This window comes from Rhinopithecus bieti, unplaced genomic scaffold (assembly GCF_001698545.2).
Source record: "Rhinopithecus bieti isolate Rb0 unplaced genomic scaffold, ASM169854v2 scaffold_865, whole genome shotgun sequence".
NCBI classification, from domain to species: domain Eukaryota; kingdom Metazoa; phylum Chordata; class Mammalia; order Primates; family Cercopithecidae; genus Rhinopithecus; species Rhinopithecus bieti.
In genome coordinates, this window is record NW_016803288.1 from 102,399 (window position 1) to 117,522 (window position 15,124).

General features: G+C 35.6%; 1 long non-coding RNA gene across 1 annotated transcript in view; it reads right to left on the minus strand.

The window, feature by feature from the left end:
• The window catches only part of LOC108529461 (uncharacterized), a 40,716-nt gene extending 35,754 nt beyond the window's left edge, over positions 1-4,962 (minus strand). The window contains exon 1 of the long non-coding RNA XR_001885533.1: positions 4,807-4,962. This is a non-coding gene — a long non-coding RNA (uncharacterized LOC108529461). The remainder of the gene's footprint in view (positions 1-4,806) is intronic.
• Between the last annotated feature and the right edge of the window lie 10,162 nt (positions 4,963-15,124).

Sequence of the window (15,124 nt, forward strand, 5' to 3'; positions counted from 1 at the left end):
CCGCCTCCCGGGTTTACGCCATTCTCCTGCCTCAGCCTCCCGAGTAGCTGGGACTACAGGCGCCCGCCACTTCGCCCGGCTAGTTTTTTTGTATTTTTAGTAGAGACGGGGTTTCACCGTGTTAGCCAGGATGGTCTCCATCTCCTGACCTCGTGACCCGCCCGTCTCGGCCTCCCAAAGTGCTGGGATTACAGGCTTGAGCCACCGCGCCCGGCTAGAAACCATAATTTTAACCTTAAAATTCATGTGTCAGATCCATTCAAATTTACTCTTGTACATAGGATGAACCAGGGGCTGACAATAGTTTTTTCCTATGGCTATCGATTTGATTCTGCAAAACTTATTTAAAATGTTAATTTTCTTCCTTGGTTTGTTGCCTTTTGTTGAGAACTAATCAACTTGATAATTATAGGTATATTTGTAGAAACCATAATCTGTTACATTAATCTATTTGTTTATCTTTATGCAAAATTCACACTCCCTTGATCACTGAAGCTTTATATTAAATTCAATTTTGTTCCTTTTTAAAACAGTTTTGGCAATTATAACTTTTGAAATGAATACATGACTTTTACAATGAACATATGACTTTCGAATCATTACGGCAAAATCCTACTGTAATTTTATTAGTGTTGTATAAAATCTATCAATCTGAAAAGAACCAACCCAGGACCAATATTCAATCTTCAAAGCTGTTAATATAGTATATTTTGCATTTATTTGAATTTTAAATTTATTTCAGCGATGCTTTATACTTTTTATTAAGTTTTATAAATGTGTCCCTTAGTTTATTCCTAACTTTTGTCATCATTATGTTATTGCAAAAGCTACACATACTATTTGTTTGCTTGTTTGTTTTCTTATTGCACTGGTCAGGTGCTCCAACACAATGGGGGAAAGCAACATCCCTTTTAATGGATGGATATTATTGTCCTTTTTTTTATTATGGCTTCACTATTAAATAAGATCTTAGCTGAAGATTATTTATACATGTCTTTATCAGACTGAGGAAGTCCCCATTTATTCTAAGTTTGCTGAGAATTTGTATTAAATAATATTTCTGCATTTATTGAAATGACTAAATACATTAGTCATTTATCTGTATTGAAATGACTAAATACATTAATCATTTCAATAATCTGTTAATATGATAATGTATATTGATTGACTTTGCAATGTCAAACCAACCTTGCATGCCTTGAATAAATGTGACTTGATTACAGTCTATTATCAGATATGACTTGTTAATATTTATTTTGTTAAGAATTTTTGCATCTGCTCCTGAGAGAGATCTGTCTTGAGATTTGCTTCATTGTAATACCTGTCTGGTTTTGTTGTCACAGTAATGATAGCTCATAAAATGAATTGGAAAGTGCTTCCTTCTCTATCTTCTGAAAAAAAGACGTGCAGTACTTTAAATATTTGCCTGAATATATTAAGGAAGCTATGTATGCCTAGAGTTTCCTTGACTAAAATATATTTAATTAGAAACTAACTTTCTTTAATAGATACACAGCTTTTCTATTTTGTCTTGAGACAGTTTTGGGAATATGACTTCAGGGAATTTTCTATTTAATTTAACTTGAAGAGTTTATTATCACAAAAGTTTTCATAATTATCTTTTGAGATTCTTGTAATATTGTTAGAATTCTTGGCGATGCTTTCTCCTTCATTCCTGATATTGATAATTTGTGTTTTCTTTCTTTTCTTGATCATTTAATCTAGAGGTGTATTAATCTTATTGGTCCTTTCAACGAATGATGATTTGTTTTTGTTGGCTGTTTGCTATTCTTGTTTATGTGTTTCTATTTTCATCCTTATTATTTCCTTTCTGTTATTTAATATCAATTTACCTTTCTTTTCCTAGTTTCCAAATGTTTAAACTTACATTATTAATCTTAAACCTATCTTCCTTTTAATTAAGTCATTTGAAGTTATAGATTTTTCTCCAAGCAATGCTTTAGCTTAATTCCACAAATTTTATCTAAATATTAGAAACAGTCATTTTATATTAGAAATTATATGTAATTATCTTTAAATTATTTTATCTTGCATTATTTTGTATTTAGTATTAATTTAATTATAAATAATACTATTATAGATTATTACTTTGTTCCAGTTTATTACTAAATATTTTGGATATTTTTAGAAATATTTAATTGGCTTCTAATGCAATTTTATCATGGTCAATATGTTTGCCTTAATTTTAAAGATTATTGAAACATTTTATTGTCCAATATAAGGGCTATCTTGAATGTTTCTGACATTTAAAAACAGCATGCATTCTGAGATCTCTGTTGCCAAGACCTAAAACTAGTTCCATTTATTTGTCCCGTTTTTCATGTCATTGTTGTTTGTACAAGCAAAGAATAATTCCGAAATCCATTATCCATCATAACCAAAATGGAAGTGGCTTTTTGTTTGTCTTGAAATTTAATACTAAATCATAGACATTTCCGTGACTAGCAAGTAGCTCATAATCTTTGGGCTCTTATTCCAGAAAAAAAGATATACTTTGCATCCTGAAATATTTGTTATTTGAGTGGATGTGGAGAAAACAACAACCAATACAGATTATGGACTAACTCTAGAGGAAGGGGCTCTGGTGGAATATGGGAGAGCTCAGGCCACTTTCCACACAATCACTATTGCCAGGTTGTCAGTCTGAAAAAATAAAAAAATAAAAAATAAATAAAATAAAATCTCTTGCAAGAGAGACACAGCTATTTAGCATCTCAGAAATAAAACAGAAAAGTCTAAAAACAGAGAGAACATTCCCTGGTGAGTCAGATGCAAAGGCTAAGGAGAAGAGAAACTAGCAAATGCATAAGATCAATAATATCAAAATAACCAAACAAGGTTTAGTTGTATTCTGTTAGTAATTCTTGTAGTATGCTCTAATGGCAAGTTGTGTTGTAATCGCTAGAGTTGCTTACTAAAAATGGGCATCCGAAGGCCCCACCTGTGCCTTTTAATAACAGAGAACACTACCATTTGCTATTTGTCTTAAAGCATACCAAGTGCTTCCCATGGATTATCTTATTTAATTTTTATAGCCACGTTATAGGATAGCTCTTATGAAAAATCACCACTACAAAAAGAACCTGAGGCTTAGATAAGAACTTTGTCTTCTCCAAGTTCACAGAAGCAAGTAGTGAAGTATGTGAATCTCATGCACACTAAGGTTTAGAACAACTGGTTTAGGGGTTTAATGCGATGAAAATGATCCCAAGATGATAAAGGTATAATGAATACAGTGTGTGAGATAGAACTACACAAAAACTGCAGTCGGTAACAATATTACAATTGTGTCTATTTGTACCTGATCTGCTCTTCTTTGTTCATTCTTGGAAATAAATCAAGGGGGAAAGGTGTCTGGAAGCCAAGGTCAGTACCCACCCAGGAAAAGGACTTGGCCACATAGCTTGTCAGAGTTTTAAATCAGATGATTGGGACCTGGAAGACTTCCATCCTAGCAGGAGAGCAGAGTTCCTACTGTAAAGTTGAGGAAGAAGTTGCACATCGATAAACTTTGGTAGACAGGTAGCATAGTGATAAACTAGAATGGGCCCAGGAGGTGCATCCACCGCGAAAGTGTCATGCAAAACAATTCCAGACCCGACGTGCCAGTGGCATGAATAATAGTAATGTTCTCCTTGCTGTGGTTAGGTTTGTCATTGTGTCACTGTTCCTTCCAGTGGGTTCTTAGTCTCGCTGACTTCAAGAATGAAGCCGGGGACCCAGCGGCAACCCGCTCGGGACCCTTCCACGCTGCGGAAGCTTTGTTCTTTCGTTCTTCACAATAAATCTCTCTGCTGCTTGCTCTTTGGGTCCGTTCCACCTTTAAGAGCTGTAACACTCACTGTGAAGGTCCGCAACTTCATGCTTGAAGTCAGCTAGACCAAGAACCCACCAGAAGGAACCAACTTCAGATACATCATGACCACTGAAGAGGAATGAATATACAGGTGAAAGGATCTCAGGGAAGCAGCTAAGGGGGCTGTCAGAAAGATTTTTTCCCGCTTGGCTTACCACAAAGAACTATTTGTTAGGGAGACCATACATTATTTGGGTTAAGTATATGCATATATGAGTCAAATATGTACAAGTTGCAAACATGGGTTTGCATTTACCAACTCCATAATTCAGGACATTTTTAACCCTTTCTGAACCTTAAATGTTTGTCTATAAAATGAAAATAATTCTTTTCAGAGCATTTTGAATAAATTAAATCATATCTAAAACACTGACAGTCAATACATGTTCCTCCCCTTGTACTGTTTTAGAGAAACGGTGCTTACAAGTGTGTACTGTGGTGTCACTGGCCAAAGGAAGATGTCCAGGTGGTACATGGGTCTCTGCCCAGAAAATTCAGGAAGTCCCAATTAAATGGAAGAACAGTCAGGACTCAGAGATCAAAACAAGCAGTGCATCTGGAATCCCTATTTCAGGCAAGATTTCAACCTAAAAACAACTGTCACGTGTCTTTGAGATATCCGACTTGGATACTAAGTGCCAAGAACAGGACACATGATTGATATTGAAGAAAGAAAAAACACATAACAGCTGATTCAAGGAATCTTTTTATCAGTGCAGAAGCAAGTGAGCCTGGCATGGAAGCAAAGACTGGCTGAGATTAGGGTTCCTTAGCTACTTGCTCCTGAGACAGAACTTCTCAAATAAGTTTAAAACTGTATTAGTTATCCATTGCTTTGTAATGGATTTTGCCAAAATTTACCAGCTTGTGGCAACAAACATTTCTTATCCCACGTCATTTTGTGGGTCAGGAATCCGGGAGCGGCTTACCTAGGTGGTTGTGGTTCAGGGTCTCTCATGAGGTTACATCAAGCTGTTGGCTGGGACTGCAGTCTTTTGAATTGTTGACGGGACTCAGCTTCTCCCCAGCTGTTGGCTGAAGGCCTCCGTTTCTCACCCTATGTATCTCTTCATAGTCTGCCTAAGTGGTGACATGACAACTAAAGCGATAGATTCTGGGTGATGTCACACTACTTTTATGTCATGTGATTTCTGTTTAATTCTATTGACAGAAGTTAGTCACCAAGTCCAGCCCACATGAGGTGGCACAGGTTTGCACAAAGGTATTAAATCAGGGGATGAGGCTATTTGGCACCTTCTTTAAAACTGGCACCACAGGAATTGTGGTGCCACATTTAGGGTCAACTGTTTTTTCTTGGTGGTGATGAGGGGGTAATTAAAAAGAAATGGAGTTACAGGAAGGCTGAAATACTGATGGTAAAAAGAGCTCTAATTGTGTGTAGGTTCTGATTATTTAGCTTTCGTATATCAATGCCTATTCTCATCATCTGTGCACAAGTATTTCAACCTCTGAATTACAGTTTAAGAGAATTCCTTTTGTAATTTCATGTAAATTGTATGTTTTGTGTTTTTTAAAAGGAAACATATTCATTGTTTAAAAAATAGAAAGGAAATAAAAGTTCTCTGCAATCACCTCACCCAGAGATAATCACTATTAATAGGCGGATGAACACTTTGGACATTCCTAAACCATATAAACACATATAACTATATATTATGTAATTGTACATAAATTTACAATAATATTGCACCTGCTTGTAAGCAATAGCTTTTTTCATTTGATGGTATGTTATGAGCTATTTTCCATGTCAATAAATATAACTCCATACCATCATTTATAGTGGCGGCAATATGTTGCATTGTATGGATGCTCTATAATTACTCCTCCAATCACTTGTTATTTGATATTAAAGTTGTTTCATATGTGTGTTTTTATAGAAATAAAATGTACGGCTGTAGGAATGCCCAGCTTAAGCCAAACCCAAATTATAATGCTTTCATTATCATTGCTTTCTGTCCTTTTCCATACCTTTTTATAATACTGTGAAAATGTCAGTGTTTCTCAGTTATTTGTGAAAGATTTTAAATATTTTTAAGGATTTCAACAGGCCAGAAAATGCAGAGAAATGTGTAATGCAAGAGGGTTTTCCTGCCTTCTGAGTAGTATGAACTTTATTAATTTGATAAGATCCAGAGCTTATACTCTCTCCATTCTCTCATCTTTACATAACACATTGAAGATACAAAGAGACATTTAACAATCTTTGGTGAAATTAGCCCCCCAGACAAAACCTTAGTTTAAAAATGCACTGAGTGCCAAGCACTTGACTCCTGGCTGTACCTCAATTGCTCCATGCTTAATGGTTTCTCCCCATGAAAGTATATAAAAACTACCCTTGGATCACATAACTATGGTGACCATATCATTCATCACCCAAATGGGACACTTTAGAGAGTAAAATCAGAATTATTAATAATTATATGGGACAATTGGCATAACCAAAACTGTCCCAGGCAAGCTGGGACAAACGATCAACCCAAATAGATCGGTTAAGGAAACTGAGGCATAGATTGCTTATGTGAACTATCAGAATTCACAGCTAGTAAATTACACGTTGCCTGTTCCAGATCCATTCCCTTATCATGGATTTCCGGGTTCCCGAATATCTTTGCAAGTTTATTCTCTGCAGGTGCCACCTCTTCCTATTAGGTGGGATCTCATGTCTTTATTTTGTCGTTATTGGAAATGCTTACTTTATTGGAAATTACTTTCTTTATTGGAAATGCACATATATATGCACACACACATATCCAATATATTGGATATATTATATAAATATAATAAATATATTTGTATGAATATATATGATATCTATATGTGTATGGATTTTTATACATATGAATACATCTATATTTTATATATGGATATGCATATAATATGGATGTATTTCTCTTTCCCCAGATGTAATAAACAACTATTAAATACTGAATGTCTTCTGCATTTTCATGGAATTGAGAAAAGTGCAGAGGGGTAGTTCATAGGTCCACCACTAGAGAGAGTGCTGGCCAAGAGTTAGTGTCTGTAGCCTGGAAGTTCTGTGCTTTATGAAAAAGGAACAAGAGCAGAATTTGTTCCCTTATGTCTCCAGGAGAATGAGAAACTTTTGTATACAGCAATAGACTCTTTCTCCCTACTTCTATGTCAAACTTTTTTTTTTTTTTTTTTTTTTTTTTTTTTTTTTTTTTTTTTTTTAGCTATTGACTGAATTCTAACATTGATCAGTAACTTTTGCTGCTCCATCTGTGTCTTTTTTTCCCAGAACCCTCTACTGTTTCCTCCTTTTTTTCAGGAGGGTCCCCCATTCCTCACAGGCCTCCTACCCAGTTGGAGAGTATTTGAGAGGTTTTGTGGCTGCATTGTCTTAGAAAAGGAGCCCACATCGAGATCCCTTTGCCTCCACTCTTAATATGATTTGGCACAGTGCCATCTTGAAACTGGACACACTACTAAAGCACGTCCTGCTCTGGGGACCAGGGGTTATTGACTCTTTTCAGCTTTGAGTGCCTGCTGTCATTCCATCACATTTCCGTGAATGTCTGGAACACCATGCCCTTGGCTGCCTACAGCTTGGATCTGACAGAATTATTGAGATCCTAGCATCTAAATCTACACAATACCTCCACAACTTCTCTGCAGGAAACTGATGGATCTTCATAGAAGGGAAGCTGTTGAATAGTCAACCATGCCACTGCATTTGCCCTGATTTTCTGGAAAGACCGTCACACAACTAGCCAGCCTGCTTGTGCATATATAGCTCGACAGTCAGCCCAGTGGTTACCCAGCCCCGCACAGAGAGCCCACCAGATAGCCTGTCGGCCCTCCCTGCCCACTTACACTGGGCTAGAAATCCAACCTAGTGCCCTCATCCTCAGCAAAAACATGTCACCACTATCACAAACTTCTGCAGCTTAAGTCATTGAGGCAATCCCAGACATCACCAATGAGGATAAAAAATGAAGAAGCTGTATGGAGACCACACTACTGAGTCCAACCGAAACCAAAGCCAATGCATCATATCCAAACAACCCATAGGACCCACCTATGATTTACTCCATAAAATTAGAAAAACCAACCCTTCCACTAAATGCATAGATATCAACAGAGAGACACAGGAAACATGGAAAAAGAAGGAAAAATAACATCTCCAATGGAGCACAATAAGTCTCCAGTAACAGACCTCAAAGAAAATGATATTTACAAAATGCCTGAAAACAATTCAAAATAATGATCTTAAGAAAATTCAGTGAGATATGAGAGAACATAAACAAAATTTCAATGAAATTAGGAAAACAGTTCATGATTTGAATGAGAAATTCAAGAGATAGGTATTATATAAAAATAAGCAATTCGGCCGGGCGCGGTGGCTCAAGCCTGTAATCCCAGACTTTGGGAGGCTGAGACGGGCGGATCACTGAGGTCAGGCGATCGAGACCATCCTGGTAAAACACGGTGAAACCCCGTCTTACTAAAAAAAATGCAAAAAACTAGGCCAGGCTGAGGTGGGGGCGCTGTATCCAGCTACTCAGGAGCTGAGCTCAGGAGAATGGACTGTAAACCCGGGAGCGGAGCTTGGCAGTGAGCTGAGATCGGCACTGCACCTCAGTCCGGGTGACAGAGCAGCTCGTCTCAAAAAAAAAAAAAAAAAAAAAAAAAAAAAAAAAGCAATTCTTGGAGCTGAAGATATTCAAAATAGAAATTTTAAAATACAATTGAGAGCTTCAATAACAATCTAGATAAAGCAAAAGAATTTTAAACTTGAAGACAAGTTTTTTGAAATAGCCCATTCAGAAAGAAAACAAAATAACAATTTAAAAAGAATTAAAAAGACTATAAGACCTCTAGGACAACATTCAGCAAACAAATATTTATGCTACAGAATTGTCAGAGGGAGATGAAAGGGAGAAAGGCATGAAAAACCAATTTAAAAAATAATAGGTAAAGACTTTCCAAGTCTTGGAGAAATATGGGCATTCAGATCCAGGAAAAGTGAAGGTCTGCAAAGACATAACACTCAAAAAGTTACCCTTGAGATCACATTATAACGAAACTGCCAAAAGTCAAAGACAAGATAAAGAGATAATTCCAAAAACTACAAGAGAAAAGCATAAAATCATGTATAGGGGCTCAACAGAAACCTTGTAGGCCAAGAGAGAATAAAGTGATATATGGGAAGTGCCAAAAGTGGGGGGGGAGGGGGAAAGCCAGCCAATAGTACCATATTCAGTCAAGATATAATTGCTCTCATGAAAACACATGAAAGTATAATACCAATAGAAATAAATGCATAAATCAAACTCAGAAGTTTTCAGTGATATGGTGCCATGTAAATCTTCCGTGCCTCTAGTATGAAGATTTAAAGTCAAATGGTAAAAACAACAACATACAGGTTTACAATAGTCTATTAGAACTACAAGATTCTATGTTAGCCCCATGTTAAGCATAACGAAAGAAATTACAGCAGATGAATGAATGAAGCAAACAAAGGAAACAAAGCTGAGCACACAGAAAACCACCGTATGAGAGAGGCCAACAGCAAGAGAAGAAGAGAGGAACAAAAATCTACAAAACAACCGGAAAACAATTACCAACATGAGAGGAATGTTTCTCGACTTATCAACAATAAACCTGAATGTAAATGGTTAAAATTTCCCAACCAAAAGAGACAGAGTGGTGAATCATTTTTTAAAGGCCTTACGATATGCTGCTTATAAGAGACTCCTCTCCCTATTCAAGACAAACAGACTGAAAGTGAAGGAATAGGATAAGATACTCCACGCAAATGGAAACCAAAAAGTAGAGAAAGTAGCCACTCATTTCAGATAAAATAGGCTTTAAGTAAAAATTTTAAATGAGATAAAGCAAGTCATTGTGTAGTGATAAAAGGAGCAACTGAACAACAACAAAAATAACAGGTGTGTATACATATATCTATGTACATATATACACATATAGATGTATATATACACACCCAGCACTAGTGCACCCAACTATATAAAACAAATATTATTAGATCTAAAGGGAGGGATAGGCTATAACACAATAATAAGAAGAAATTTCAATACCCAACTTTCTACAATGGACAAAAAAATTTATAACAAACATCAGACTTTAAATGCACCAAATGAATCTAACAAATATTTACAAAACACTCCATCCAGCAGCTTCAGAATATGTATTCTTTTTAACTATACAAAAACTATTCTTCAAGATAAATGATATGCTAGGCCACAGAAGAAGTATTACAAATTTAAGAGGATAAAATTAAATCAAGGTTTTTTAACTACAATAGTATAAAACTAGAAATTAACAACTTTCACACAAATACTTGGAAATGAAACAACATGCTCTTAAATAACCAATGGGTCAGTGAAGAAATTAAAGGGAAATTTTAAAATAATTCTTTAAACAAAAGAGAACAAAACTATGTTATCTCAACACCTATGAGCCACCAAAAAAATAATAATAATAATAATAATTCTAAAAAAGATGTTTGTAGCAATAAACACATACATTAAAATACTCACACCTGTAATTCAAGCACTTTTGGAGGCTGAGGCAGGTGGATCATGAGGTCAGGAGATTGAGACCATTCTGGTGAACATGGTGAAACCCTGTCTCTACTAAAAATACAAAAAAATGAGGTGCGTGTGGTGGCACGTGCCTGTATTCCCAGCTACTCAGGAGGCTGAGGCAGAAGAATCGCTTGAACCTGAGAGGTGGAGGTTGCAGTGAGCCAAGATTGTGCTACTGGACTCCAGCCTGGGTGACAGAGTGAGACTCATTCTCAAAAAAAAGAAAAAAAATTTAAAAAGAACTTTAATAAATAACCTAAAGAAGCACCACAAGAAACTAGAAAAACAAGAACAAACTAAACTACAAATGAGTTGAAGTAAGAAAATAATAAAGCTCAGGGCAGAAATAAACAAAACAGAGATGAAGAAAAAAAGTAGAATATTAATAAAATGAGAGTTGATTTTTTTAAAGGTAAACAAAATTAACAAACCTTTAGCTAGACTAACTAAAAATAAATAAATAAATAAATAAATAAGATGTGAAGAAGTAAAATCAGGTGAAAAAGAAGACATTCTGATGGATATCACAGAAATACAAAGGACTATAAAAGACAATTATCTACTACTCTACACCAACGAATTTGATGTCATACAAGGGATGAATACATTTCTGGATACATAAAACCTACCAAGATTAAATTATAAAGAAATAAAAAATGTGAACAGACCAATAATGATTGAGACAATTGAATCACTAATTTAAAAATATTTCATCAAAGACAAGCACAGGACCTGGATGGCTCCACTGCTGAATTCTACCAAACATTTAAATAAGAACTAATATAAATCCTTGTTAAATTATTCCATAAAATTAAAGAGAAGGGGAGACTTCCAAACTCGCTTTACAAGGCCAGCAATACTGCACCTCCAAAACTGGACAGGTACACACAAAAAAAGAGAACTACAGATGGGAACCCTGATAAACATAGATGTAAAATTTATCAACAAGATACTAACAAGTTAAACTAAACAACACATTAAAAACAGCCTTCACTATAATGAAGTAGGACTGATACCAAAGGTACAACAATGGTTCAACATATGCAATTTAAGAAATGTAATCCACCATGTTAACATATAAAAAGACAAAACTTTATGATCATTTTAATAGATACAGAGGGGTAATATATACAAAATCCTAAAGATTCCACCAAAAAACTGTTAGAACTAACAAACAAATTTAGCAAAATTGCAAGATACAAAATCTACACAGAAAATCAGTAGTGTTTTATATGTTAATAGTGAACTATGTGAAAATAAATCAAGAAACCAAATTCATTACAATAACTATAAAAAAAAAACCCAAAGATACTTAGGAATAAATTTAAATAAACAGAGGAAAGATCTGTGCATGGAGAAATATAAAACATTGATAATAGAAATTAAGAAGAATGAAAATAAATGAAAAATCTCATGCTAATGGATTGAAAAACATTGTTAACATGACCATAGTACCCAAAGTAATACAGATTTAACACATGTGTATTAAAATACCAATAGCATTTTCTGCAGGCATAGAAAATACAGTACAATAATTCATTTGGAAACACAAAAGAGCCTGAATCACCAAAGCAATCCTGAACAAAAAGAAAAAAGCTGCAGATATGATACATCTGACTTCAAAATATATTACAAAACTATAGTAACCCAAGCAGCAGGGCGCTGACATAAATACAGACACATAAACCAATGTAATAAAATCGACAGCTGGGAAATAAATGAATGAGCCTGGAAATAAATGAATACATCTATAGCCAACTAATATTGGCCAAGGGTGCCAAGAACACATATTAAAGACAAGACAGTCTTTTCAATAAGCAGTGTTGGGAAAATTGGATATACACATGCAGAATAATGAGACTAGATTCCTACCTCTGACTATATATGAAAAGCAATGAAAAATGAATTAAGGACTTAACTGTAAGACTTGAAATTATAGAAGTCCTAGAAAAAAATCAGAGGGGAAATGCTTCACAATATTGGACTGCGAAAGAATTTTAAAATTATACATGAAAAGGAAAGCAACAAAAACAAAATTAAACCAATGGGATTATATCAAACTAGAGATATTTTATCCAGCAAAGGAAACAACAGAGGAAAGAGAACCTATAGAAGAAAATCTCTTTCAAACTGTAGAACTGACAAAGGGCTAATTTTCTTGAATATGTACAAAACTTAAAAAACTCAACAGCGAAAAGAATAAGTCAATTAAAACATGGCCAATATACCTTAACAGACATTTCCCAAAAGGAGACGTACAAATGGCCAAAGGTATACAAAAAAATGATTACCATCACAAATTATCACAGAAATGCAAATCAAAACCACAACAAGATATTACATCACACCAGGTAAAATGGTTATCAAAAAGACAAAAGAAACCATGTGTCGGCAAGGATGTACAGAAAAGGATGCATTTACATATTCTTGGTGGGATTATAAACTAGTATAACCATTATGGAATACAGCATGAAGTTTCCTCAAAAAATTAAAAATAGAACTACCATATGATGAAGCAATCCCATTACTGTGTATAAATTCATAATGAAAGCAGCTGGAGAGGAGGAGGTGGAGCATGATGGATGAATAGAAGCCTTCAGCAATTGTCTCCACTGCAGGAATACCACATTTAACAACTATTTACACACACAAATAAATAACTTCATAAGTAACAATATTCAGGTGAGCCATCACAGTACCTAGTTTTAACATTATATTAAGAAAAAAGGCACTGAAGAGGGTAGGAAAGACTGTTTAGAATCACCTACATCACCCCATCCTCTTTCTGTGGCAGCAGCCATGCGGTGTGGTGTGTAGAGAGAATCTACTCACTTGGAGAAGGGAGAGGGAAGTAATTATGGTAGTTTACACTGGAACTCTGTGCTGCCCTGTCACAGTAGAAAGAAACACAGGGAAGGACTCAGCTGGCTTTCATTGAGGGAGAATTTAAACAAGCCCTAGACAGAAGTGAACAACCCATCCCAACAAGTGGCTCTGAGTTTTCAGCAGGCCCTGCCCATGCGCAGGCTGGTGTTGAACTCCTGACTTTGTGATCCACCCACCTTAGCCTCCTAAAGTGCTGGAATTACAGGCATGAGCCACCTTGCCCGGCCAGATGATGTAATCTTATATGTGGGAAAACTTAAGACTCTACCAAACAGATAAACAAATTAAGTAAAATTGCAGAATACAAAATCAACATACAAAAATCAATAGCATTTCTATACGCCAACACTGAATAATCTGAAAAATAAATCCAGAAGTAATAAATTAAAAATGTGGTACATAGAAACAATGGACTACTATTCAGCCATTTAAAAAAAATGAATTCCTGTCATTTGAGACAACATGCACAGAACTGGAGGATGTTATGTTATGTGAAATAAGCCAGGAACAGAAAGACAAACTTCACATGTTCTCATTGGTTTATGGAAGCTAAAATTCAAAACAATTAAACTCATGGAGATGGAGAGTAGAATGACGGTTACCCAAGGCTGGGAAGGGTAGTGTTTGTAGGAGTTTGAGGGAAGAGGAGGTGGTTAATGGGCATAATATATTCGGAAAAATACAGTTGAATAGAATTAACAAGATATAGTATTTGATAGCACACCAGGGTGACTACAGTCAATAATAATTTATTGCACATTTCAGAATAGCTAAAAGTGTATAATTGGATTGATTTTTTTTTTGTAACACAAAGGATAAATGCTTGATGTCATGCATATCTCATTTACCCTTACATGATTATTATGCATTGCATGCCTGTATAAAAATATCTCATGCATCTCATAAATAAATACACCTACTATGTACCCACAAGTATTAAAAATAAAAAAGTTTATTTCAGCGCTATTTACAGTGGGCAAGATACAGAATCAACCTAAGTGTTCAACAATGGATGCATGGATAAAGAAAAAGGGGTATATATACTCAATGGAACACTTCAGCCATAAAAGGCAGTGAAATTCTGTAACGCAACAACATGAATGAATCTGGAAGGTATCATCTGAGTGAAGAAAAGCTAGGCACTGAAAGGCAAATACCTCATCTCACTCATATGTGGAATCTACAATAAAAGTTTTTTAGGCTGAAATCAAAGAAGCAGAATGCAGAACAGTGATTATTAGAGATGGGGAAGTGGGGCAGAGGAAGAAGAATGAGGAACGACTGTTCAACAGGTACAAAGCTCCTATTAGGAGTAATACTTTCTGGTGGTCTGCAGCACAGTAGGGTGACTATTGTTAAGAGTAAAGTGTTTTACATTACAAAATAGCTAGAAGAGAAGTATTCGAATGTTCTCACCACAAATAAACAATGAATGAGGTGATAGGTACACTAACTATCCTAATTGAATCATTATATATGTATCAAAACATCAAATTGTACCTCATATTTTAAGTACGATAAAAAATGTGTCAATTTACAAAGGAAGGATGGGCGCGGTGGCTCATGCCTGTAATCCTAGCACTTTGGAAGGCCAAGGCAGGCGGATCACGGGGTCAGGAGATCCAGACTGCGGTGAAACCCCGTCTCTATTAAAACTACAAAAAATTAGCCGGACATGGTGGTGGGCGCCTGTAGTCCCAGCTACTTGGGAGGCTGAGGCAGGAGAATGGCATGAACCCGGGAGGTGGAGCTTGCAGTGAGCCGAGAT